Here is a 27,596-nt window from a genome sequence, read left to right as displayed (position 1 = left end):
AACGTACAATCGCTGGACTCGCGATCTTCTTCCGTTGTTTTCGTTGTACGTACACACGTTTTTTCCAACCCCTTCCGTGTTTTCCGCGACGTATTATCGCAACCAAGCTCGCTGTGCATCTCGTTGTGTATCTGGCTGTTCTCGAGACCGCGAGAATAATTGCCCCGAGAAAGATTGACGTTCATCGGGCTGTTTGCGCGGGCGTTTAATTTTGGTAATAAATTCGACGGGATCCTCCGCCGATAGGTGGCTTCCCCCTTTTTAATTGAAACGTCCTATCGAGCCTCTCGAGTATTTTCAATTTCCCCTCTGGGCAATTCTGTCGGCCACTTTAATAACCGTTAATGCGCGCGCCGCTCGATTTGACTGACATCGAGAGAGACGAAGGAAACAGCGTACGACCAGAGGATTCTCGAGTTTCGCCAAATACACCGGACCGGGCGTCCACCAGACCGTGGCCGGTTCTTTTTCCCTCGATTCGTCCTTTCTCGTTTCGGCGAGCTTCGATTTCTGATTATCGGAAATCGATCATCGACAGCCTGTTAAGGACACGGTCTCGTAAGTCGTCGGCGCGCGCGTCTGTTCCCGGAGCAAGAGTCCTGCGAGATTCGACGACGCGCGATTCGAGACGGTCGTTCACATTTAAATATCATCGCGCGTCGCGTCACACACCCGTCTTCGCTACGTGAACTTTCAAAATTCGCTGGGTTTCTTTGGGATTTACTTTAGGGTCTACTAGGATCCACTTTGGGATTTTGCAAGTGTTCCTTCAGAAGAAAATTAATTTTATCCCTTCGCATTCGCATAATTTCGTTCGTGTGACATTTTCGACGAAATATTTCACGTATTTAATATTTAGTATGCTATAATACTAAATGTTTCGTTTCGTGTAAAGTAAAAGATCAAGAACTTTACTGTAGTCTCTACAAATCCACGAATAAAATATCTGAATCAATTTCTGCAGGAATCTATGGATTCATAGATGAAATATCTAGCATACAAATTTCTTACCAAAACTAACGACAGCGTTGCATTAGGGATACCTCATAACGTCGTATACAGGACATTACGATTTTTTACAGATCCACAGATGCGAAAAGATTAACTATCCCGAATCTTTGAAATTAAAAAGAAATTCTTACATTGAAACTACCTCTAAAATTACTCCCTTATCCTCAATTAGAAATCAAATCACGACACGTTCGTCTCAAGAATACCATGAAACCAACAATCTCAGCGTTCCAACGTTGCACTCGCTAAATTTCCCCATCGATTCTTCTCCATTTAAATCCCAGCGCAGCAACGCATCCGCATAAATTTCCTCGGGTCTGGACGAGCCACGTTTCCATGAGAAAAGGGAACGAAGGGTACATATAACCCGAGGAAGGAGAGAGGACGGGAGACAGTTTTGTCTCTAATTCAGCGATTCGTATGCTCGTCCACGAGCGAGCGCGAGGCGCGAGCGAGGAGAAAACATGAAATTAGGTTCCTTACGAGGCGGCGTTTCTTTGGACAGAGAAATATAGACGGCACGCCAGAAACGCGCGGACCATTCCCGAGAATGATGCCAACACAGAAAACGACTGGGTGCGGGGTTGCGAGGGTGCAGAGAGGACGAAAATTGAGCGGCAAGGGCGGTCGTTGTAAATTAAATTCGGTTGCGGAGGAAGTCATAACGACTGGCACGTGCCCCGTGGCTCGTTGCACGGTGCATGCGTTTGCGTTGCATCACGGAAAAATCTTCCACGTACACGCGCAGCCAACACAGATTTTTTTTCTCTCTCGTCAGGAAGCGTGGCCGCTACGTGATTCGAATGTGTCAACCAGGCGAGGATCGTAGCAACGGAAGACAGACTAATTATAAGCTGATTATATACCGCGCACGAATTTATTTCCTTCGTCTCTCTAACACTCTGCGACAGTTTTTCAAGTCGGATGATTCATCGTTCAAAGTCTTCCATTTAACTCGGGTCTTTATAAAACGCTTAAAAAGAGGAAATCGATCGAACAGAACAAAAGGCTTCGTTGGTGACTGCATCGAATGAACAAGTATATTTAAAACAAAGAGTTATATAGTAGCGAATGAGCGAGGGTTGTTAATGCAATACATCGTTGGCTCGTACTGTACCAGTTGGAATCACTGGACGGTGGGGTGTAGCAAAACGAAATCGAGTAATATTTCAAAATGGACGCATACCGGCCACGCGAGCTCGTATACGCTGCAAGAAAAATAGTCGTACAACGCGGTCGGTTTACGTCCGATTTTTTATTCGATTAAATTAAAAATGACCCTTTCTCGGCGGCGACTGCATCATATTTTTTTTTTCTTTTACATCTTTTTGACTTTTTCGATCGACCGTGCACATACGCGCGCTCTCGAAAACCCCTGGTATCCGATCCGAACTTTAATTACTCGTATCGTTAATTAAATCCGTCTGAGCGCAACGGTCGTTCGGTTGACCATCGGACGAAGAGTTCCACCCCCGCCCTCGAGGCTCTCGTATTTCACGAAAGCTCATAATGCGCGGGTAAATAATAAGGGACGTTTCTTCTGCCCCTGAGTACAGTTTACACAATTTTTGCCGTGGAGAGGCACACACAGAGAAAGACGAGAGGAGACAGAAATAGCGGCAGTTTTTCTCCGGGCCAACCGCCCCTCGTCCTGCCAGTCGAAACCCTTTCGACTTCGATGCATTTCAACGAGGTTTGTCCGAGATTGATGAATCGGAAAACAGTAGTTTAAACTGGGAGGAAAAACGCGGCGATTAACGCTTCGTAGCGGAGTTGACCCGCGCGCGCGACGAGGGTCGACGAGGCTCGTTCGGAGCCACCCTCTTTGTAATCGATTGCAGCTGAGCAAACGAAACCTCGAAATTAACGGGCTATTACGAATTTAAACGCCGTAATAACCGCTCGTCCTGCCACTGGCCAACTATTCGTTGCCCCGTTGTTCACCGTGACACGATCCTCCGTTTCGAAATCGAAATAAAACACGTTGCTCGATCGTTTCCTGTCCGGTGACGCGAATTTACGAGCGAATTTTTCCTCACACTGCACCGACGTGACGCTACGGTCACGCTGGTGTCGCGGTAATTCCGTTTAAATAACGAAAGGTACAACCGACGGGAAAGGTACAACTAACACGGGAGGGGGGAGTTTACGTTTTACGCGACGTGACGTAGGTGGACCGGTTGCGGCTCTCAGGAAACAGGTGGTTAAGATAAAATTGTCGCGACCGCCGTTGGTTTTTCTTGATGGAATTTTAATCGACGCGAACTAGCGCTAATCGCGACACGAGCATTATTTCCAAGTTAATTAGAAACGTTTGGATGGTTACGCGAGTGTGGTATCCTTTTCCTATTCCTGCTCTTGATTTAGAATTCGCGCAAAGGTGGGCGTCCGCTTAGCGAACCAACCTGAGCCGAGAAAGTTGATCTTTTAACGAGAAATCGGTGGTTAATGTAGGTAGATCATTATTGAGATTTCAATAGAGATAACGCTGTAAATGTTACACGCACTTCTGTTCGTTATTTTCGGACGATTTTTATAAGGTTAACTCGTCTAAGTGACTTCGAAGAAAATTACGAGAACCTACACGCTTCGAAACTGCTTGCTTTCGAAATAACAACGTTTTCCGCATTTTTCTGTGTTATAAGATAGAGTCAATGATACGACTACGCTTCATAAACGTGTTTTCATTCACTTTTCAGCTCTTTTCTAAAATCGTTTTAAATTATACGGTATCCAGGTTATCATTAAATCCGTAATAAGCGATTCCTTCATAAATATTATAATCACTTTCTTTTATCGCGTCTATTCACCAGAGTTATTCAGAAAAAAAATCGATGGAAGCTTGGAACCCTTAATAACAGGTACGCCTTCTACTCGAATTACATATTATCGGTTTCCTAGAGGAGCGGTACTACAACTAAAAGAAGTAAAGTTTCCAGAAAATTACTTTGAAATAGGAAGATTGAAATAGAAAATTTCAATTATTAATTACTTAACAACGAAATAATTTTCCTTCGAATCAATTAATAATCTTGGAATCTTTCTCCTTTCTTTGAATATCAAAATATCTTATTCACTATAACTCGCTACTTTGAATTGAAACGTTATTCTTCTTAAATAAGTATCATAGTTTTATTACGCTCTTACTTTAATAGGTATTTTTACAAATAAATTGATGGTTTGTTAGATGTATCACTCTTCTATCAAACCGACGATACGAAGATCCTTTCAAGTTTATTACTCTTTTCATTTATCTCTCCCCTTCATTCCATCCTCACTTTCACGAATAAAGTCAATGTCCTCTCTTAATCATTTAACCGCTAAATTCCCGAAAACCACGCTTCACTCACACACTATTCCACAGTCTTATTCGAAGAACCGTCTCCCTCGAGTATTACCATCCTCCGCGGGATTTCACTCTTGTTCCACGTCCGTGGAAGAGATCCACGAAAAAAGGGACCCTTTATTCCTTGGGCGGTGCTTATCGGCGCTATCGCGCGTACACTTGACCAAGCCGAGCCATCGGAACCAGACTCGAAGAGAAAGAAAACGGTCTTGCACGATGTCTAGATCATCGAAGTGGCGCCAGCATGCAAACGAGTCGAGACCGGCCAAGAATGTCGAATGAGTCCGCGACTCTAAACTTGATCTTTCCAAGGAAAACACTGAAATTTAAATTTTTGTGCCAGGGATCGGCAGCTTGTAAGAAAATTCAATGGAAACTGTTGGATTATACGCTACTTGCTAAAAATTTCTAAATTGTAACTGTACCGTATCTTTTGTCAATTTTGTTATCAATTTGAGAGTAATTTTATACACATCGATAGCAGCTTTGTTCTATTTCGATAGCTTCCTAAGAAAAATTTACCAAAGTAATAGGATTTTGACCTGATCGATCGATTTTTAATTTTTAGCTTCCATACAACGCATAGTGATTCAAAATCTCAATCTTCCATGATTTTCCAAATCTTTAAGATTTAAGATTCCAGAGTTTCAAAATCTCAAGGTCTCACATTTTAAACCTTGCGCTGCGTATACGGAGTGCACTTTTACGTATTATTTTTTTCTTATACTTGGGAAAATATATGGGCAGGAAACTGAGCTATAATTTCGTTAAAACAAGCACAATGTAGACTCGTAACGCGTGAGAAAGACCAGAAGCTACGTAAAACAGCAGGCAATATCGTTATCTCCAGATAACTCGACAGTGTTTGCCTTTTTCTGTGTATTTGTTATTAATTATCGTTAAACACACAATATCTCGCGGTCGTTTCCGGTAACCGGAGACCACGTGGCAGGGACTATATTTAGACCGACTTATGCTCGAGCTACACGGCAGGTGGATCGTTAACCGAGGACGTCGTCGCTACTTCTTCGACCCTCAACCGGCGTTTTTTCACGGTGCTTTCCTGTTCCATAGACGGTGACGAATGTCGTGGCACGTGACGACAAGCTGTCATCAGCGTGCATTTTTTTTTTTTCAAACTTTTCAGCATGTGTTTCAACGACGTACTTTTCGACTTGCTTTTACTCGACTACAACATACTTGCTTTTACTCGAATGCATTATATAGTTCACTAGTTATCGATGAATATCACGAACTTCGACGCAGCGTGGCTCGTAAAGAAGCAGTTTATGAATCAAGGGATGAGCTATTAAGCTTTTGATCGTTCGCAAGAGATTCGTAAAGAGGGATGAAATCCCCGTGATCGACGAGGGTAAATTCAACTGGAACGAGCGACCAGTCAAAGACAGCGGTGGTATCGACGATACCCTCTCGCCTCGAGTCGGGATTGTTAATAATAGGAGAGGCATAAATCAAAGTCCCATTCGCGTCTTTATTGCTCTATTAAATGGGACAGCTGGTGCCTGGCGTCGCGTAGCGTCGGTTCTACGTTTCGATACGAGAAACCAGGCAGCAAAAGAGAGAGAAAGAGAGAGTGAGAGAAGAAGGGATACCAAAGGTAGAAGAGGAAAAGGGACAGAGGAATGAGTCGGTTGGCTTCCGTGAGGACGCATTTGTCTCGACGCGAGAGAATATATACCGGGGATGGTGTGAAAACGTGCGGTCTAGAAAGTTATGTCGACCCGTATCCGGTCGGTCGCTAGACGTATCGAGTTAATATCATTAATTTCCGTCAATGATTTCGCCATCGTCCGCCCTCGCGTTTTCGATTCGATTATAACGACCGTGCCCGTTGCTCGTCGCGGGCCGATCGAAGCTTGTTTACATACAAATGCACCCAGTTATATCGCTCCTGCCCCTCCACCTTCGTCCGCTAACACGATTTCAAACTAATTTGCTGCCTGTAATTTTCTATTCGAGCCGAATGCGAAGTCAATTGGTCGGTTCGCCGGGTGAGATTACTTTCCACGGACCCAGTTCGTTGCGAATCCGATTCTCGCGAGACGATTCAAATTGAGGACCGCGAAGGAGCAAGTTCCCGGGAAATCTTCTTGTGTACGTCAATTTGCATTTAAAACGCTTGACCGTCGTGGAAACGACGCGGGGATAAGAATCTTTAAGACATTTAATTTTTATAGCTTTCAACGCAGAAATATCAAATTGTATAAACGCGAGACATTTAAGCCATTTGCAAGGAGAACAGGAGATGCGGTTTCCACTGTTAGGCAAGATCGACACACGGTGCGACCGTGAAACGGTAGGTCGTTGCTCTCTGCATCGTTCAAACCCCTCGCAGATCCAAGATTTCGTCGCTTGGAATTCATAAGCACCAACAACGACGGTAACACGTGCCGCTCGCGAATTTAGATCGTCTCGTGTTTTCCACGTTGTTGCACTGGCTTGATAGCATTAATTTCCGTCAACGGGTTCTCCAACTCCAATTCTCGGGCCCCAGTTGCTGATACCGACCGATCGAAACCCGTTTACATACAGATTCGCCCCGTAAAAGGCCAGCTGCGTGGCGCAATCCCGAACACACTGATCGTCCGGCTAATTTTCGCGCAACAGCGCGCGCCCCTTCTGGCACCCCGTCGTGTCGCTTCGCGGACTCCGCCGTGGAAAGGCCAAATCGCAACAAACTTCGAGAAATTGACGCCGTTTGCGTCAACGATTTTCATTCGAGTTACGAAGTTTGGATGTTGGGGTAACGAATAACGTTTGATGAAATAAGCTTGAGAGAGCTGCGATTGAATATTATTGTACCAAGGGTTTAATTAATGCATATGTAGAGACGCAAGATAGAAAGTTTAAATTGGTATTTGTATATGTGAGAAACAATAACTTTTACACGATACAATATTTTGTAATTAGTAAGTCGTGGATTTTGGGTCGTTCGTTTTATTTATTTACTACTCTTTTGTGGACGATGATTTAATAAAATTATGCTTTTTAACCTTGGCTCTTTTCTGGTAATCGTTAATGCACGTAACGTAATTCAAATGATAGTTTGTTTGTCTTACAAACGCAATCGTACAACGAATCGTATCCATTAAAATTTCTTTATTTGAAAATCATCCTCGCACTCCATTACATACTTCATCATCGGCGTACTGCGTGATTTAGAATCATTACGACTATCAATTAAATAAACCTCAAGTATAACTTTCTCTCTTGTAGATATCTGAAATGTAACCAGCACAGTGAAAGTACCGGAAGAGAAAAACACCCTGACGCGAACGGACGAATAAGAACGGAAGAAAATGGAGGAATACGTTTATTAGAAATATCGCGTGGCGCATCGCGGGAGCGGACCTTTCACGAGAATGTAGCCGCTGGAATCGGCCGCGATATATCGTGGAATGCTGTTCCACGTTGAAATTCCGAGCATCTGGAATCGGGCCAACCATTTTTATTGCCACGAGCCTCTTCGTTCGACGTTTCGCTCGGACCAGACCGAGTACGCATGTTTCACCACGAGTCATGAATATCCGTGTCCTCGCCAATAAAATGTTTCGAATTCTTTCGATCTGACGACGACGTGACACGTCGTCCAGAACACCGAGGGTGGTCGTCGTCTTTTAATCGACTTCCGTGACATAAACTGTGCTCGCCACGTCCCTTTTACGCGAGCAAAGATCAAATTGCACACGAGTCGATCGCAACTTTCGTGCGGCATACGTAACTAGGACGCCTCCAGCTCGTTTTACGTATATACGAACGATCAAGCTGGGTTACGGAAGCGAGATGGGAACAGAATCGAAGGAGAGAAGAGGAAATTCATTCTATCGGGGCAGATGCAGTTGGACTAGACTGGTGGAAGCCGCGTGTACAAAGCTCCGAAATCCCCCACGGACTCGTCGATTTTGCGGGCCAGAGTCGACGTTAGATACGCTTCAGGGAGCATTAGGAGCCTCGAGAAACCGTCGAACGAGCATTTCTAAGCTGGAAGCCTCTCCCTGAGCTAATCGCGTACCTCCTGGTGCCCTCGTTACGCTTTAACGGCAATAATCTTCCTCGTATCTCGCGTTAGCTGCGTTCCTCTCTGACACGGACTGCGTAGTTCATGGAAGTAACGATCCAGAAATTCCGAGACGAGGAATCATCGACTCGAACTTCTGATCCTCGAACGAACACCCTTGATCGAGTATTGTTTGAGAAATCAATGGAGAACGTGTTATTTCCAACAGAACTTCGACGAGGAAGATCCGTTGACCGGGGAAAGCTGATTTCCACGCATCAATGGAAGCAACAGCGCGACTCTTAGGCTAAGGAACTATGATACCGTGATGCCCTGTGGTGCACGACGGTGCACGTTTTCTCCCTGTGAGAATCCGGCGGATCGAATCTACGCGAAATCCGTTCGATCACGAACCGCCTCCATCTCATCTCATGATTCGGCTGATCTCGCATAAACCGAGTCACGCGGATCGGTATCGCTCCGTAGAAGCCGTCGAACACGGCCTCCGCGCCTTCGCCTCCGCCACGCTCTAGCCATCTATCGAACCGTAGCACGACAAAGGGAGCACGCTGCGAATTAATAAGCCGGCTCCTCTTAAACGCGCCCAAAGAAATCCCCTATTTGATCCATGTCGAATGATCCCTGACAGTCCGTTCATAATGCGCTGCAGCTGAAACTAGAATTTAGTAGGGTCGCGTTTAAAAGGGCGTCTATTCCATTGTCGGTGATCTAGTTTTCCTGCCGTGGACTCGAGAGACACTGACTTTAGGCCCCCTCTTTAAGGCCCCTTTTCAATGGCCAGTAAGAAAAAAAAATACACTCGAAGAGAAAAAGAGAGAGCTAGGGAGAGAAGTTTGATTCCAGTTGGTCGATGCGAGCTCACGCTCGGTTGGTTTATTCGAAGAGACTACGATTTGCGCCAGGCCTCGAGTGTTCCTCTCCATGGGACGTCCTATTATCGTGCTCTTCTCTTTATCCTCCACCTCGTCCCTCCTTTTCTTCTTTTTTTTTTTCGCGACTCCCCGCCTCGACTAAGTGGATTATCAGAGATATCCGTTTGATCTCTCGGCCGAGAGGGGCGACTCGGATAAACTTCCGAACGTCTCGCAAGCTCGTGCAGGTGCACCGGATAAGTCTCTTTCGTTTCGTGCGCGCGTGACAGTCGGAGACACCGTGACGAGGATGGTATTGAATTTTTCACGAACTTCTCTCTTCGTAGAGCGTCAAGGGATGGCGCCTGTTCGTTGTCATTTCAGGCACACCTATCCAGACTTTCAATTCTTTAGATCGAAATGAGCACGTCCCTCTACTCTAGAGCATCCACAGTTTGGCACAAAAATAAGTGAACAGATAGTGGATATAAGTGTCAACGAGGCTTCGTTCAATACGACTGGTTTGCACAAAAATAAGTATACGTACACAATAAGTAAAATTCAAGTATATAACGCTTCGAGTAATGTTCGTAGTTCGATTAAACTTCATTGATAGTTACTTCAATTATTTGCCCACAATATCCACTAATTCTTGCCGCAGGCTGTGCACGATCATTCTGTTATCGAGAAAGTTAGAATCGCGAGACGTGCAATTTCATTCCATTACGCTACTCCGGCGTGAAATTTACTACGAAGAAGAGACCCTACTTATTTCTTCTCCGTTGACGCGATTGTTCCCTCTAATTACTCCGCCCTTTCTATTCTCCCGGTGTTCCAGCCACACGAGCGAGAACGTGGTATCGATTAAACTCGACTCCCTCTGCCTCTCTTTTTTCCGCTTTTAGACCGTGTGTCGGCGGTACACGTTGGTTCTTAGTCGAGTCGTTTTCGTCAGAACCACGGCTCCGTAGCCGCAACGTCGACAACGATTTTCAACTACTTATACCAGTAGCCACGTAGGAAAAGAAGCTGTTGGATTGTTGCGAGGCTCGCGTCTACAGACGAGAACGATGACTTCCTCCATGAGGGGTTTCGATTCAATGGGGTCGCGATGATCCGACAATGGAGCCGAGTTTGGACGAGGGAAAGAACTTCCATAAGGGGTTTTCTGGAGGGATCTCCGAGCGAAATAACGAGTCACGCTCGCCCGGTGGCACGATCCACCGGTGCCGGCGAAAAAGAGAAGGGGTTGAGGCGGATTCAGGGAGGGCAGCGTCCAGAGGTGAAAAGAAAGAAAAGGGAAGTGGAAAAACGAGGAGACGTGTGACAATCTTATTGTCGTTTCTGTATCCGCAGAAAAGTCGTTTCTCCGCTGGCGCATCCAACAATGAGAGGACCGAACCTTCTCTTTCACCCTATACCCTTCTTCTTCGCTGCCACTTTCGTCTCGTCTATTTTTCTATCTCTTCTGTGTACGTGTGTGTGTGTATGTGTGTTCGACTCGACCAGCCCGTCCGTCAGAGTCCCTCGACGCGCAAAAAGCAGTTAAAGCGATTAAAGTCCCCGAAAGCTCGGCGAGAGGCGAAGCGCGATAGAAAGCCTTGCGAGTTCTTTGCCTGGTGCTCTTCCCCCTTTTTCTACCTCCTGCCCTCTGCCTCCATCTTCACCGCCTGGGACCGAGAACAGGAGCCAGGAGGAGGGACGTTGGGGGCTGGGATATTGCGACTCGTGCTGGAATTGCCCCGGGCAATTGCACCGGAATCTAACTTCCATTCGAACTTATTATTTGAACAGGGGTAGCGGACCGGCATGGCACTCGGATGGCTTAACGCTCCTCCGCTTCCGGTTCACCCTTCCCTTACCTCTAATCCACCATCCACTCTTTTTCTCGTCTTACGATCGATGTCAGACGCGATCGATAGACCGTGAAATGCTTCTATATCGGTACCAGGCGAATGGAGATTCGAATATTACACACTTGGAAATTTTTGGCTCGATAACCAATTTAGATGTCTCTACATATTCGCTGTCTTAAAGTACAGAACCAGAAACAATTGTGTAATTAAGATAGAAATTGGCATTTGAATAGATTGACTTTATTCATTATCATTGATTGAAATAAGTCTCGTAATAAATGAATAAGTCTTGCATGAATAATCTGCATAATAGCATGCATAAGTCTGATAGTAAAATGTCAGCGGTGGCTAATGTGTTTGGAATAGTAGGTTTCTGGTTTTTGTTTAGATTTAGTATTCTATTTGGTTCCTATGTGGTTATCCTGAACTTTCAAAGACGAGTATAGGAGATGATGTAGTTTACGAATAGCAATAGAAAGGAATCTGTTTCGAGTTTCACGATGGGGTGCTAAGGATCTAGGTCTGACATCAACGCGGTAGGTCGTAAGAGTGCTTGACAAGACACAGAGGTTCCTCCCGTATTTATACGGTCTTAAGGAGCGTGTAAGCCTAAGCACCCATTCACTACGATCTGTCCTACTACAACACTAGTACTACGTGGATATCATAAAGCTTCCGATCTTTACCTTTCGTAAGATCTAAAAGGAATCTACTTTGAAATTTTTCAAACTCAGTTTACTCTCATAATAGGTTCTTTAAGTAGTCCGCAGATTAATCTCCAGTGTAACACGTGGGTTTAATGTTATATATAACGCAGTATAAATATTTATTCCCTGTAAATACGCGTATTTTTCATATTCGATACGAGAAATGCAGTGGACGTTGACGATAAAGAGATAATTATGTTCCAAACAATTTTGATGTTTCTCATTTTATTACGCTGTCGAACAGATAGATCGATAAAGTCACTCGAGCAACTAATTCTCTAATCATCTTGTAACCAAGTATTAACACATTTTCGCCCCTATCATTAACTCGATACATCGACGGCCGTGTCCCGGCTGATCCAACGAAACCACCCGACGAAATCTCGATGAAGTCACGGCAACGAAGCATATGATCAAGGTCGTGAGCTAATAATCCCGTGGCCAACCCGATCGTGAAAGGCAAACCGAGCAAGGGTCAAGGATTAAATCTCGCGTCGCGCGCCTCACAGCGAAATCTCCGAACCGGAAGAGCAATTACTACTGATTGACCTGTTCGCGTGGTGCTCGCCAGCCGAACCGTGTAACGGGATTAATAAAGGCCTCGAACGTTTACGATGTGGCCGAAAGGGCAAGGGGAAGGAAGCTCCTCTCGGAAACGTAGAGGGGAAGCGAAGGCACGTGCTTTCCAAGTTATCTCGAGTTTCACGCTAGTGAACGACCGCTTTCTCGATTTTTAACCGGCGCTAATTGCTCGAGCAACAACACGCGCCACGGTAAATTAAGAAGCGAACGCGCGGTTAATCGAGAACACGCTTTTGTCGACTAATGCACTCGAGCTTAGCGGCGGCTAATTGGCCGCGGGACACAATACCCTTCGTCTCGACTCTCGTGCGCAAGTGGGAAACGAGCTGCGGTTTCAACGAACGTTCGTGTCGGTTAATAGCGTAAACACGTGATCGAAACGAATCGATGGAACATCAGCCGCGTGTTTCAGCATACTGCGAGATGTTTGACTGCGATAAAATGAAATCGAATTTTTTTACGTTAATGCACGAAGGTTCGAACGAAACGGAAGGAACGAACGCACAAAGGATACGCTTATCCATCGACGATCGAACGATATCTGGCTGGTAAGCGAAACATCGATCTATATAATCACCGGACGCGGAAACTCCTTTTTCTTTTTCTTCTTCTACCTCTTCTATTTTTTCCCCTGCTTCACCCCCCCCCCCCTTCTCTTGCTCGATTCTCCCCCGTGCTTTCGTTAGGTTCCTTTTTAATCGCTGTCGCAGCTCGCTCGCAGAACGACGCGGTAATTGGACTGGATCGTAGTCACAAAGTCGATAACCCGGCGTAATTGAATCCGTAAGCAGACTGTCGATCAACGGAGTCCCCGAGAAAGCGGCCCCAGTTCGGCTCGATGAATGAGAATGCCGGTTCGGTTTTGCAGCTGGCAGCAAAGGAAGAGATGAAAAGTTCGCCTAGGAGTAGCTGTTCCTGTTCACGGGATCGGCCGTTCGTCGTGATTTTTCGTTTAATCGCTCGGCTGCGTCGCCCCGGAAATTTCCTACCGTATGACGTGTAACAACGAGGGGCGTGAGTGCAGGAAGAACACACGCGGAAAGGGGATCTAGCCCACGTGATCTCGCTCTGAGATAAAATTGTGCTGCACAAAAGGGAACCAGCTTTTATGCGACCGCGCTTGCAAACATCGAAAAGATACATCGTCTTCATTTTCCGGAACAAATGCGGTCCGCGTTCTCGTTTCGATGTGCACCCTTCGCCCGTTGTTCTATCGAACGTAACCGGTGTATATATATTTATATACATAACCTTCTTGTTTTGTTTTCTTTTTTTGGCATTTTTATCGTCGACTTTCCGCCTCGCCAGAGTCGCTTTTCCGTGGAATTTAACGCGAGCGTTCGCCGGAATACCTCACGCTTCGCTGCTCGACTCTTGCGGAATGAACTTGGAATTCGCGAATACGTCCGGTGCTCGTAAATAATACGGCCCCTAAGCATTTGCTAAGTTTTTCACCGCTATTCCGCGTAATTGTTTCCTATTTCATGAAATTCTAAATCGAATGGCCAAAAGTTGCGCGCATAGTGGTGGATGTTTGAGTTGTTGATAGGCTGGACACTGTTTGGAAATTGACGAATCCCTTATCTAAGGCTTAGGTAAACCTAAAATACAGATAGAAAACAGAATGTCGACTTATCAGGAGGTTCTATTCAATATCTTGTTCAACACGTCCTATTTCGAAGAAGACTAAATTACCACGTTAAAACCACGAATGGACAAATTTTTACTTGCCCGTTAAGAGAGAAATCTAAATGTCTTCTGTTATATTTTTAAATTTTAATTGTGAATATGAAATACATAACAAAGGTATTACAATAGTGTTTCTATTCTATGCTTAAATCATAATCTCCAGGATTATCATACACATTATTCTATGTTGAATAGTGCATTTCGCAATTTTGGCATAAAAGGACCGACGTTTCACTAAATATCATATATCTCCCCTAAAATCTTCAACATCCCCCCAAACCCGTTACGATTTGCCCGAATTGTAGAATAGCAGAACCTCGTGAAATAAATACATTCAAAACCCCCATATCCCGGATCAAAAAATCATTCCAGTCAAATAGCGTACCGGTCACCGTACGAGCTGGCGTAAGTCCGCCCCTCGATTCGTATAATCCGGACCGTGTCATGCCGGAAATTTCTCTCCATATGACGCATAATGTGGGACATACGGTCTGGAGAGGGATCGAACGCCGGGCTTTGTGGTCGCTGTGGAGCGAGATAAAACTGCCTCATGATACAACGATTCCACCGCGACAACCTTCGTGCATCGGAGAGAGAATTTCTCTGCGGCGTGCAAAGGGGTCGAAGAGGGCGAGAGAGGAAGAACGGTAGCTAGCGGTGTCTCGATTCCTCTTTCCCTTTCACGATTCTTCTGGCCGCCTCCCTCGCTGGTGAGCACAGTAGAGACGAAATGAAAACGTTCGCCCGAACAGAATAATTCATTGTCCTGCTGAAACCGGCAGTGCTTCACGCTTGTTTGGGGAGTGGATTCATCTGGTTCGAGGCAGCAGCAGCAGCAGCAACAGCGCTCCTCCACGGAGAAGAGACGGGCCGAAGCGCGTCCGGATAATTCAGCCGTAGCTGCGTCTACCGTTTGTTTTGAATTCTTAAAGCGCAGCGCCATGACAGCCTTCATTGTTCCACCTTCGTCCCCGTCGCGATCGTCGTCGGTATACGAGCGATTGTGGCGCACATTCTCTCCGGAAACCGAGACGAAATTGATTCCGTGCATCGCGAACAGTCGCGTGCTCGCGGCTATTCAACGGCCACGACTCCAGAAACTAGAAGTAGGATCGCGATTGTTTCATAGGAAACGATGTAGATATCCTTTTTGAGTGCGACGTTGGGGGATTTCTTCGAAGGGAGACCTCGTCGACAACGTACACTGGAAACGTATACTCGAATCGATACAAGAAACGAGTTGGTTGTACGTATTTACGGTAGGTCGATCAAACTCGTACGATTGGCAGTAGCGTAGGTGAGAAAGAGTCGAAGAGAGAAAGCAGGGCGTGTGGGCTGCGAGTGTATACGTACAGCCACGGGAAAAGTAGACAATGAACGTGGAGTAGGGTAAAAGGGAATATGAGAGTGAAATGGAATACGAAATGAAGGGAGGCTTCTTGTGTCCATGTCGTGTTGTCCGTCAAGGTGGTGGTTGCCACCTCGTTCCCACTCTACGGGCTACGGCCTACCTCTGGTCATATATACCTTCCTTTTCGTTTCATCTACACCACACACGACTCACCCTCCTGTCTTCCCTCCCACCGCACACCCTCGACCACCTCTCGACCCACCACGGCACGCGTTGTATGTCCGGTCCCGGGTCCCTTTACTTTCACGTTTTTGTATGCGGGGTGAGCAGCCCCGCCGCACAGTGGCCAGTGCTCGAAAGGGAGAAGACGAGAGAAGCAGAGAAAGCTGAAAGAGGGAGAGGATCGTGTGGCCAGGCGAGCGGGTCCAGGGGCGAGAGTGAAATCCTCAAAAGGCACAAAGGACGCCCGCATGCATTAAAGGGTAACAATTCCTTCACGACAGAGGCCGATTCTATGTGGTCTGACGTTTGGAAATTCGTCTGCCTGTTGGCCACGCGACCCATCGACTTTTTTTCCAACCGTTTCTTCTCCTTTTTCATGCTGCTTTTTCCTCCTTCCTTTTTTAAAGCTTCCCTCATACGGATAACGTTCATTTTATCCAACGGTAGGACGGCGCATATAGGTGTGCGAACAGACGGACCTGCATGCTAATTTCACGCTAGACCTGGTCCCTTTGTCCTTCCCTTGCCCGAGAATGACGAATTATGGCACTTGGGGAACGTGAAAATGGAGAAGAACGTATGCGCCTCTGTGCCTCGGTGGATATCTCGTTAGGAGAGATTCTGCTTGCGGCTGCCACGAATCTCAGACGCACACACAAGGTTTTTAGATGTATATACCGATTACCGGGTTTTTCTACCTCCTTCTACGGTTCCTCAGTAAAATAACAAAAGTCTGTTGCTGCCAAGACAGGGAACGTAGAAGGAAAGATTTCGACGTTAAGAAGCCAAGTTACTTAAAATCTCCAATAGAACATAATTCCCAAAGAACCGGCTTTGAAAAATGACTCAGTTCTGATCTATCTTTTGTTGCTAAAAAAAATTACTTCTTTAAAATACGAGGATGTTATACGATCTTAACGAAGTTATTACGCCTGTTAATTTATGCAGAGGCAAGATCGTTCAATTTTAAAAGAACAAAGCTTTGCTAGTTAACGAGTATGTCATTAGAATGCAAAATACGTAGGAGCCCAATTTTTTAGTAATCGGTGCAAAAAATCGTGCAAATGTTCAAATCTACTTTTTTCGAAAAAGAACACATATCTTTTTGGCATCTTATTTAAAAATGTTGAGGTTGACTGATTGAAGAACGAGTTAATGAATTTGTAATAGAAAAGTATATTGAAATAATTAAAGGTATAAGCTTATACTAATTCAGATCCTTACTCTCTTAGTGTTACTAGACAATGGAATGATATGGTGCACTTTCATATATTTATAGCGAAAAGACATTACCAAAAAAGTTAAGCTCATAGCTTTGGTTAGAGGCTACAGGGAACATAAATAGAAATCTGTTTATTAGTTCCTTTGTTCCTAGACCTTGCAACCCAAAACATAATGTATATTCAAGGATACAATAATATGCACCGCTCCTTATTTAGAATATTTCTGCGTAATAGCAGTCTGCAGGTCACGGATAAACATAAATAAAGATGTAAAGTTTTCCTTGAAGTAGTTATTTCAACAAAAGAAAATATAGAATATAGAAATAACTTGTGGATGACTGTCTATTCTATATAATTTTACAGACTGAGATTTCCCATAAGTCCGTAAACATCCTCAGATGTTGCTTATCAGTAAGAACCAGTAGCATTTCGTTCAACTAATTATTTCTGTCGCCAACACCAGTTTGACGGGCAATTAATGACGTCCTTGGGATCCCTAGCGGTTCACTGTGCGGATCCTTAACTACGCATATCTTCGAATCCTCACGAGAAATCGATGTTCGAGCTTAAGCTCACGCACGATCGTACCAGGGAATTGATTGCAGCTTATGGATAACGTTTAGAGGCTGTATCTGCGTGAAGATGACCGGCCCTATAAAGTCACCACACCGGAAATTATAACTCGGATGCCGCGGCGGGCCGCGTAAAACGCCCCCTTTTACGAAATAATTTACCAGCCTGACTCGTTAGCGGGGCATTCAAAGTGAGACGCAAAGGAAGAGCCTTGTTAGCCACGCGTATGCTCGCCCTCGTCTTCGTTTTCTCTCTCTTTATATTTCTCCCCCTCTTCACCATTCAGTCGTTGCTCCAGGCGATCCACGATTTTTCGGTGAAACCGCGACCGATCTCCCCCATCCTTTCACAACGTCTAATTGATGCGTCGCGATTTACATAAAGTGTCGGTCGAGCCAGCCAGCTGTTGACACCTTGGAAAAATTTTAATGTTCTCCTACCAATATATTCGTTGATAAAGTGGGCAATATGTTCGCAGTTTTACTTCTGGCTAACGGAGAAATATCATTCGACTTTTGGAACCCTCCGGTGAGCCGCTGGCGGGCCTTTGCGTTTAAACCGGGGAATATGGATCGTATGATACAGAGATAACTTTATTTCGTATGGCTTGCATAGGTGGTGGCGAGATACGGCCTCGTAAAAATTCGCGCGCGCGGTTAATACGAATAATTATTGCACCAGACTGTTGCTTCGGGGCAGTGTGATTCTTGAAACTCTGCAGAGGAATTATTAAGGTTATGCTACAGTTTCAGAAATGAAATTCAAAATCTGGTAAAAATATTCTTGCTTAATTCTTAGCATATCACGATGAGATCATTAACACGTAATAAATAATATTTGTAGAGAAGAAAACGTATGATTTTCGATAGACATTTCAAGAACGCGATAATAGAAATTAATACAGTAATAGCAAGAACCCGGAAGTCTTTTAAGAACTTCTTTTCGTAAACAACGTCGATCCACTTTAGACTAAAGACTAAGATTTCGTTTAACTTTCGTTTCTTTATTATTTATTTATATTTATTCGTAAGAGCCAAAACCATCGTAATTGAAATTGATTCAGCTTCATTAATTTTTTAATTACACGATTACAGATGCTTCTGATTGACAGATTAAACATTGTTTCAACAAATTCTACTTTTCTTTCTCAGAAAAGGATTCCTGAAAGGACTGTTCTTACTGAAAGGATTATAAAAATCCACGAACGGGTGAAACTACCCTCGATCGTTGAAAACAGGGGTGGTTTAATCGCGACCAGGCAGATACATTGCTATTCCGTGATCGTTTGAAATTTTACAGGGCAACCCGTAACGCATTGGAGCACGGGTGGCGGCTCTAACTTCGAAGTGGCAGCTTGGCTAAAAGCTTTCCGCAATTTTCGAAACGATTATGATTTCACGAATGGTAATGAGGTCAGGACCGAACGCATTACCACGGCCAACCTCCCTGGCTATTCCAGCTTCGGAGTCACGACAGTTTAATTAATTTATTGACCGGACTTTTCTCGTTATGGGACAAGTCCGTCGCGCGACGGACTCCGACTGTTTAGCAAACACGAAAGCGCACGTTCTCAAGTAATTACCCGGTACCGCGTGATTTACGGTTATGCTGCCGCGTCAGTCCGCGTATGCGTTTCTCAAACATCTCACGATCATGCTCTCGAACGTGGAAAATGGATATCCAACAGCGACGAACCTTCTCCGTGCCAAAGGGAAAGGAGTTGAAACGTTGAAACGTTTCATTTCTGACAGATGATTCTCGTTCACGATTGGTCGTCGCGATTAAAGTGCAATTTGCAACAGAAATAGTTAGTAATAACCCTATCGAACCCTAGGGCTGCACGCGGAGAGAGAGAAGAAAGGAGATGATTTAGTGCTGTCGTAAAGTTGGTACAAAGGAAACATCGAACCACGCCTGTAAAGTAACCCTGACTTTTACGCGATTCAAGGATGTAAAGCGACCAAATGAAAAGAATTTAATGGAAGAAAAAAGCTGGGGCATTCTGCTTCTTCGTTTAATCACCTGTAACACCTGTTCTTACTCCCGTCGGAAATATATGGCTCGTGAAAGCCGTTCGTCCAGTTTGTTCAATGAAATCGTTGAAACGAGGCCGGAGGGGGAGATTCTGGTGGGGAAATGTAATGGCGAAATTGTTCTTTGATCTTTTCATGATGCATAAATTAAAAATTAGAATTTTTACTATCGTCTACACGGGAAAATCAAAGTTATAAAAAGTTTTACTATTTCTTAATATTCATTGCTTCTTCTACTTACTAACCAAAACCTTTGACCAATTCTCTCTTAAATAAACTCATTCACATTAAAATTCACGAGCCAAATGTTCCGCAGGAATAAGCACAGCCATATCCTCTGCATTCATCACTGATCAAGGTCAATTTTCCTGGTCGGTTCACCTTCAGTGAGATTCGGGTCAGCGTCGAAGCACCATGCCAAGATCCAGCCTTAACTCTTGGCGCCGTTTATTTCGCCAATAATCGAATTCTGGCTTATAGAACGCGATATACATTCCCGTCTCATGCATCTTGCCACACATTCGCTGCTTCGACGACGCGTCTCAGTCGTTCGTTTCTCGCGGGTCATTCGAGTCGAGATGGATTTCAATTCCCCTTCTTTCATTTCTCGCTTTTACAAACGATAGAAGAAGAAGAAGAAGAAGAAGAAAACGCGAGAGGAAGGAATCGAACCGAGAGAGAATTGAAAGATGAAAGGAGATGGGGTGGCAGGGTGTCGCGGATAAACGATCTAGATAGCGGACTTTATGGTTCCGCGGGATTACCGGGGTTCGTTGCATAAATTTCACCGACGGATATAATGTAAAGCTAATACGCTGGTTATTCCAGCTGAGGCGGTGGGGGATATTCGTAACGCTTGTGCGGGGTTGGCGAACGTCGAGGGACAAGGAGAAGAAAAGAACGAAAGGGAAAGGGAAAGGAACGGGCGGAGACAGCGCGAGGACGAGCGACTTCGGAGAACGCCTGGGAATAGTAAATTTTCGTTACAACGCGGCATCGTTATTAGCATACAAGTATTTAGAATGAATTATTGGCCGGTTCGCTTATCCCCATGGGTGGATATATTCGGTACAACCTCGACTCCACTCTCTCTTTCTCTCTCTCTGCCTCTCTCCAACGTCAGGTGTATCCCACAGGAGGCAGCATTATATCTTGCATATTTTATCCCGCACCGTTGGTTCCTCTTCTTGCAACACGCTTTTCTTCAAGGAACGCAACAACGGAAGGTAGGCTGCTGCAGGTCAGGAAGAAAGGGATCAACTGTACTATCATTTAAAATTGAAGATGACGGTGCACGGTGAACTATTTGAACTCTCTTTGCTTCCTGTGCCTTTGTACGTGGTTTGTTTCGAAAGTAATAGGATTACTTTATATCTAATATCGATATTTGGTTTGTGAACCTTTTTATATTTATGTATTTCGCTTACATTTTATATTTCCTAATCGATTTGATTAATATTTCATCGTGATTTTATATTCTTTTTCGATAAAAATGATCTGCTATCGAATCTTTAGCTACAGAGGAATTATCCTCGTACGTGACAAAGAGAGATCCTCAATCTTATACCATTGAAGAACAAGTTTTTTAAAATGAAGACTGCTAACTAGGAGAATTCAGGAAATAATAAATAAGTTCTCATTCGCCTAACTCTTTTAAAACCATCATTTTTATTCTCCAGAATGTAACCTAAAAATATTTTAATAAATAGAGTCGCATTATTTTTTAGACAGACCAAGCATACACCATAGAACACTGTCTTCGATCTTCTTCCTTCTTATCTCATCACATTATCTTTTGTGAGTTGTTAGGTCTAAGCTAAGCTATTCGGATTTACGATCGGCTCAGCTGGATCAAAGAATCGATTGCTTATAGCTGTGGAAGGAGTCGTTGCTGTACACCCAGGACCCTGATTAAGCGTGTAGGTCGCCGGGTACTGGCCTTGACAAACGATCGGCTAGCAGAAATCGCCGCTAATTGTCATGCTCGCGAGTGGCAACCCTTTTCCCCGCGATATTCGACGAGTAAACCGCATTTGCGGTCAACCCCTCGGTCCTGGCATTCTTACTTTATTAAGCGAGAGTTATGCCCCCGGGTCTCGTTCGCGATCTCTTGATGTCGGACTGGGGGCCATAATCGAGTCTCATTCAGAAAGCTCTAACAAAGGGAATAAGAAATCGGACGTCTCACTCGTTTCACTTAGAGATTGATTTCTGTGTACATTGATAAATAAAGTGTAGAGAAGTGTAGGTACGTAACAACAATTTTTCTAAGACTACATTTTCGATGCTACTTTTTTAAAACATAAAAGAAGAAGCGAAAATAAAATATTATAGGGACAGCTTCGTTTTTGCAACACAAATAATTTTCATATACATTGCTCGAAATAATTAAAGCACTCTTTCCGTGTCCATTCTTCTGCACTTTGATTTTAATATCCATCCTTACATCTGTACATCGTTCTTCAATAATTATCTAAAATCGTGCTTTTGTCACACGATCATAGACTTCAGGTTCAGCTGTGCTCTGAAGAGCTGAGCTCTGAAGAAATGTTTGCGAAACGTCGGGACAAAGCGCAACGTACAAATAAAAGCAGGATTGAAATCCGAAGAACCTCGAATACACCTGATCGTCGTGAAAGTTTAAAATCTAAGATCATCTTAAAGTCGATCCTTATCATAGTATTACGCTATTAGTTATTAGCTACTAAATTACAGCGAAGTATCTAAATCCTCGACAAACACGCGAAACCTTCGTTGGACGCACGAGCAATTTAAGACCACGGACCACCGAGCTGATCTCTCCCATCAATTTTCAATTTCGTTCGGTGCTGACACGCATCGCGTCCGATCCTCTCCATCCTCGTTCTCCATCCACGTTTTCGCTCGCTTTTCCGCGTCTCTTCGCTCCATGGCAAATCAACTGCCGCCGCAGCACGATGCAATTAGAAAGCCATTATAATCCGCGGAGCGTGTGTGCGCGCTGCCGTCGCGCAATGAACGCGCGGACAGGGGCCGAATTCCCGTGGAGTTTCTACACACCTTCTGTCGGGGCTAGATGGATGTCCGGCAATCAGGTGCACAGACCCCCAACTGCCTTTGAATTCGTCCGCGCGGCAGCTGCCTGATATATTCTCGTTGACGCGGGACCATCATCGTGGCCACGGGCCGCCCGCTGCTTCGTTTTCGTGTTTCAACGTCGAAACGCGGCTGGGAAAGGAGCCGAGAGATTCGACCACGCGTCACTGGACCGTACATTTTTTCGGAAATTGACCGTGAACGATTTACGCCTAGCGTAGCTAGTGACGCGTGCGAGATACCGACACCCCGTCGAGAAGCTACTCTTCTCGTCCCTTGACAACTTCGCGCCCCTGTGTCAGAAGTTGCAGAATTTTTCGAAAGTGTACATGCTGTTAGTCCCTGTTAGGGCGTCGAGAGGAAGGGGTTGTTTCTTTCATTGGTAAAGTGAACGAAGAGAAAGTCTCAAGCAGGGACGACCATAGTTGATGTGTGAATTTATTGCGTCTTTATTTACCGTTAAATTGCGATTTTTATGCATCTATGAGGAAATCGAATGTGCAAAACTGTACAGGAAGTACGCAAAAGTACGTATGATGTATGTAAAGAGATACTGATTGTAATTTTTAATATGTTAAACAAATGTTTAGGATCTGTTTCTTTGGATGTATTGTCTCCTATCGTCCAAATCGTTGTTACTGTTTGAAAGAGTTATATCTAACAGTGTAACGAATCTCAAACACATGATCGATAGAGTGTAATTCAAGATATATGCGTTCCAACAGAGATCGAATATCTTTGATCGGTTCTAACCGTCATATTAAATACAATCACTAATAGGTGACTTTATGTGCTCAACAATGTTACGAAATCATAATGATCTTTATAAAAATCAGTAGTGAATACTTGATGTACCAGCATATCATTCATAAAAATCAGTATCAAAGATTGAATTAATTCAACGATTCGTAAATGAAATTAATTAACGGATAACTAAATGTAATCATCGTAAAATAAACGTACAGGGTGCTTATTACGAGTGTCGAATGAACCGAGTAGCAACTAAAAGTCCGAATAAATCGACCGGATGACACGCGTATATCTGCCAAGCGTTGCAAGAAATCGAACACACAGAGGACTCGCAAACATACACACCAGTCTTCCTGTAAGACGCGGAAGATTTACACGGCCAATTGTTGGCCCGCTTGTCATTTCGAGCGTCGAGGAAGGAAATGTAGCCGAAAGAAGTTATGGCGTCCAGACGTCTCGAGGGTGGTTCTAGCCGGTAGCGAAGGAACGCGAGATTTTTCGGAAATTGACCGTAAACGACCGGGTCAATTTACGCTCTCCGAGGAAAGTGACGGCTCGGTTCTCTTCAATCGATTCCGGGGATCTACGCCGCCCTTAAAGGGTGGTGGAAAAATGGGAATTTAAACGACCTCTGCCACGCGAAGCTTTCTAGAATCTTAATTGGAGCCGAAGACAAAGGAGTGGCTGGCACAAAGAGTTAAATCGCGCTCTTTCTGCAGCGACGTCGAAGGAGAAAAAAGACGTTCCAGAAATATTCCACGTTTTAAATCATCGGATCGATTTAAAAAATAAACGAACGTTGTTCAACAACGTTGACGAAATGTCGGTGGCTTTGCGAGTCGATTCGCGATTGTTAAACGTCGGGCAACTTTCGAAATCGTTGAAAATTCATGAGCGTCGGATACGCGCGGTCGAACGCGAATTTCATCGAGCCACAGTAAATTCGCCGGCTACGAGTCAACGATCATTTCCAAGGAGTTAATATTCAAAATGAACATTAACAGGGGGGTCCAGGGCTACCGTTAATCTTCGATGGCATGTGGGACCACTCACGGTGCGCCGCAGGTCGCTTTATCGCGTACGCGTTAATTATGCAAATGAATAATTAGCATTTCGATTATTTCGACGACGCCACCCACGCTAGCCGTCTGGAATCTCGACGATTCGACCGTAAGCAAATTCATTGGCTACTCTTCGATGAAGGGTTGCGCTCCTTAGTTTCCTCGCGTGCTTTTGCTTGGAACTTGCAACTCAAATACGATTTAACTGAAACGAGCATACGCTCGTAAAAATTTTATCCAAGTTTTCAGCAGAAGTTCGATAAGTATGATAAATCTCGACGCGCGAAATCTTTGTTCGCTTGTCTTTCGATTGGTCGGTCGTTAAACAAGAATTCTTCGTACGAACGAAGCTTGTAATATCATCCTTTCACGATGAAGGTGTCATAACACGAAGGGAGAGACCGAACACGTATGATGTCAAAAATGACAAAAGGTTAAATCAGATATTGTCGAATCGGAAGAGTATAATGGCAGAATTTACGAGGAATAATCGATTGGCTATAGGAATTTCATCGTGGCATGGGGACACCTGCAGCAGGTACCTGGGAATATTAAACATTGGTTCGAATTTGCCAGTGGAGAGAAGGGTTCCACGAATCAATGTCGATTGATCAATGGAAAGCGAATCGACTCGACTGCAGAAATAAACTGTTAGTCTTATGAATATATTCATACCGAGTTCATCAATATTCAAAACCTACTTTCCTACGCTTAAATCCAAATGAAATCGGATGTGACCGGCTCCCAGACGCTCGTACCCTGTCACGAGAACGAACGATTCATGGTTTCTCATCGTAAATCTTTACGATCTTTGGATTCGTGTCTTCCTTCTCGCGACGGCCACGAAAGATGAGATCCTGAAATCTATCAATTTCAATAACCTGACGCTGGTACTACATATTTCATCTTCTGACACATCCGCGATTTTCCCAGATTTCTCTGTATGCCTTAAATTCGAATTTCAGCGAAGAAACGAGATAGATTCGATTCGATTAGATCCATTCTGTCGGATCGTTCTACGCTACATTCACGCGTTCGTCGAAGGAATACTCAACGAGCGATCGTTCAATCGGATCGCGAATTCGGTTCCTTTGGACCATCTCCAATTCTCTGGCTCGTGACCCTTTCTCTTTCGTCTATCATTGCCTGTTGCGTCATTTTGCCAACTCCGAGGCCGGAACGTGAGGAGTATTCCGAGAAACCGTGGAAAGAAAGCATCGTTCGAGAGGCAGGCCACGTCTCGATCCGGGAGATTTACAGAGGTACCAGCAAATAGATCAGCTCGCTAATGGATGGTCGCTCCTTCTCGATATTACCTTTTTGCCCCCTCGAGCTCCGGGCAGGAAATTAGCAAGTCTTAAGAGATCCCTCCGTGTTAATCGTCGGGCTGATTTCTGCGGCGTCGCTCTCGGACAATTTGCCACGACGAAAATTTCATTTGTCCCGTTCCCTTTTGCGTGCCAACCGATCCAGTCGACCCCTTCGAGGGTCTCTTCTCGCTAATCCACCTTATTTCGTCTCGTCTCTATCATCTTTCACCGCTTCTGTCCCTTTTCAACTTGCTCTCGAGAGTTTCCTCATTGGAGAACTTCGGGGACTCGAGCCGGGATAACATCGATTAATCCCGGCTCGTTCGGCCGAAAACCGTGAAAAACGTCACTCGACTCGGGACCAGACGCGATGCCATGCAAGCTCGACTGACGTTGAATGAAGAACGAAATCAGATTTCAGCCGGCGGCCGTCGGCTTTCTAACAATAAGTCGGATTAAGGGTGGCTCGCCCTGGCGAACGCGGAACTCAGCCGAACAATGATACACTCTATGATCGAGATTATGTACTCTTTCCTTTCTTTTTCGAGAGCCTTCTTCTCTTTTTGTATACTGGCGTTAAGAAGATTCTTTCGATCGGAAGAACGCGCTTTGGTGTTACAGGATTTGAAGGAACGAGACGAATTATCCTATGAAGACCGAGGAATAAAGAAGTCAATGTCTCATATGATATATCGTCGATATCGTTTCTTCTTTTTCTCCCTTTTTTTTTCAGTAATAGAAAGGGTGAAACGGGGATAAAATTTTCAGGTAATTTAACGTGATCGTTTTATCGATCAATACGTTTTATCGGTCATATACTCGTGTCACATCGCACAATGAAAACTGTGGCTCGTCGTATCCGCGATCCGGCGCTCCGTTCACGTGGCGTATCCGCGTAACGTCAATCCGATAGCCGCGCGCGTCGCGAACCAAACGTTAAAGTAGGACATAACAAATAGCTCACCTTATCTACAATACCGCGTACTGCACGGACGTTGATCAGGCATAGAACGCGCACACACCAAACAGCACGTAAGAAATCATCGATCACAGCCCTGATCTTCTCTTCCCGCCTTTTCTTCTCTTACTCTGCTTCAAATACAGAATACCTCACTTGCTTTCTCTCGTCGCACCTTGCAATACACGTTGCAATTACAAAAACGCACTATTACAAGGTCTACCGAACTAGTCACGTAAAATATATCCTCCGCCCCCCTCAAAGAAAGGTAAAAACCAAAGTCAAAGAACTAAAGAAGAAAACTAAAACGAAACAATCTGATGTAAATAAGCACACGCGACTAATCTCCAGTCACCAAACTGAATCACTGACTATCTCCCTGCTCGTAACAGTGTCCGTCGCGACGATGGGTCCGGAGCAAGGTCCCCATTGAATAGCAGACACGTTTCGCGAGCCGTACGATCAAACGAAACAACGCACCAAGCAACAACCGTACCGTCACGGCGCCACGGCACTAACTGACAAGCTGACGAGAACCTCCAGTTGCTCGAAGGAGTGAAGCGGCTGGGGCGACCGAACCGGAGGGGTAAGGGGACCCAGTTACCAGAGGCTTTCTCGCTCCGGCTAGAGGAACGTTCGGTTTGCTCGCGTTCAATCTCGCCGCGTCTCTCTTGCTCGCGTTCTATCGCCACCTAGTGGCGGTCTCGCAAACTCGTTCACGGGTACGGGCATCCACCTCCCCTTGACGAACACCAAGGCAATCCGGTGGGGGGTGAAACGAGCACGTGGGGGCAGCTAAAGAGGGAGGTCCGTGGCGCGTGAGCGTAGTGGGGGCCAGAGGCAAGGCCGGCTTGGGGGTGAGGTTGCAAAATATGTTGTAGAAATGGGGTGGCCGATGAATGCGGTCGCCCGTAGACTAGAGATTTTATTGATCTTTTTTCCACCCCACGCTCGAACCT

General features: G+C 44.9%; 1 protein-coding gene across 3 annotated transcripts in view; it reads right to left on the bottom strand.

Annotated features, from left to right (window-relative positions):
- Positions 1–27,234, bottom strand: part of LOC117233182 (discoidin domain-containing receptor 2-like) — a 130,066-nt gene extending 102,832 nt beyond the window's left edge. For 2 of the 3 annotated variants that reach the window (XM_033493227.1, XM_033493229.1), the window contains exon 1: positions 26,644–27,234. The gene's annotated coding sequence lies outside the window, so the exon portion shown is untranslated. The remainder of the gene's footprint in view (positions 1–26,643) is intronic. The other variant, XM_033493226.1, reaches the window with a different exon arrangement.
- Between the last annotated feature and the right edge of the window lie 362 nt (positions 27,235–27,596).

This window comes from Bombus vosnesenskii, unplaced genomic scaffold, assembly GCF_011952255.1.
Source record: "Bombus vosnesenskii isolate JDL3184/JDL3185 unplaced genomic scaffold, Bvos_JDL3184-5_v1.1 scf7180000013295, whole genome shotgun sequence".
Classification (NCBI taxonomy): Eukaryota; Metazoa; Arthropoda; class Insecta; order Hymenoptera; family Apidae; genus Bombus; species Bombus vosnesenskii.
The sequence above is the reverse complement of the archived record's forward strand: the minus strand, read 5'-3'. Positions and strand labels throughout refer to the sequence as shown.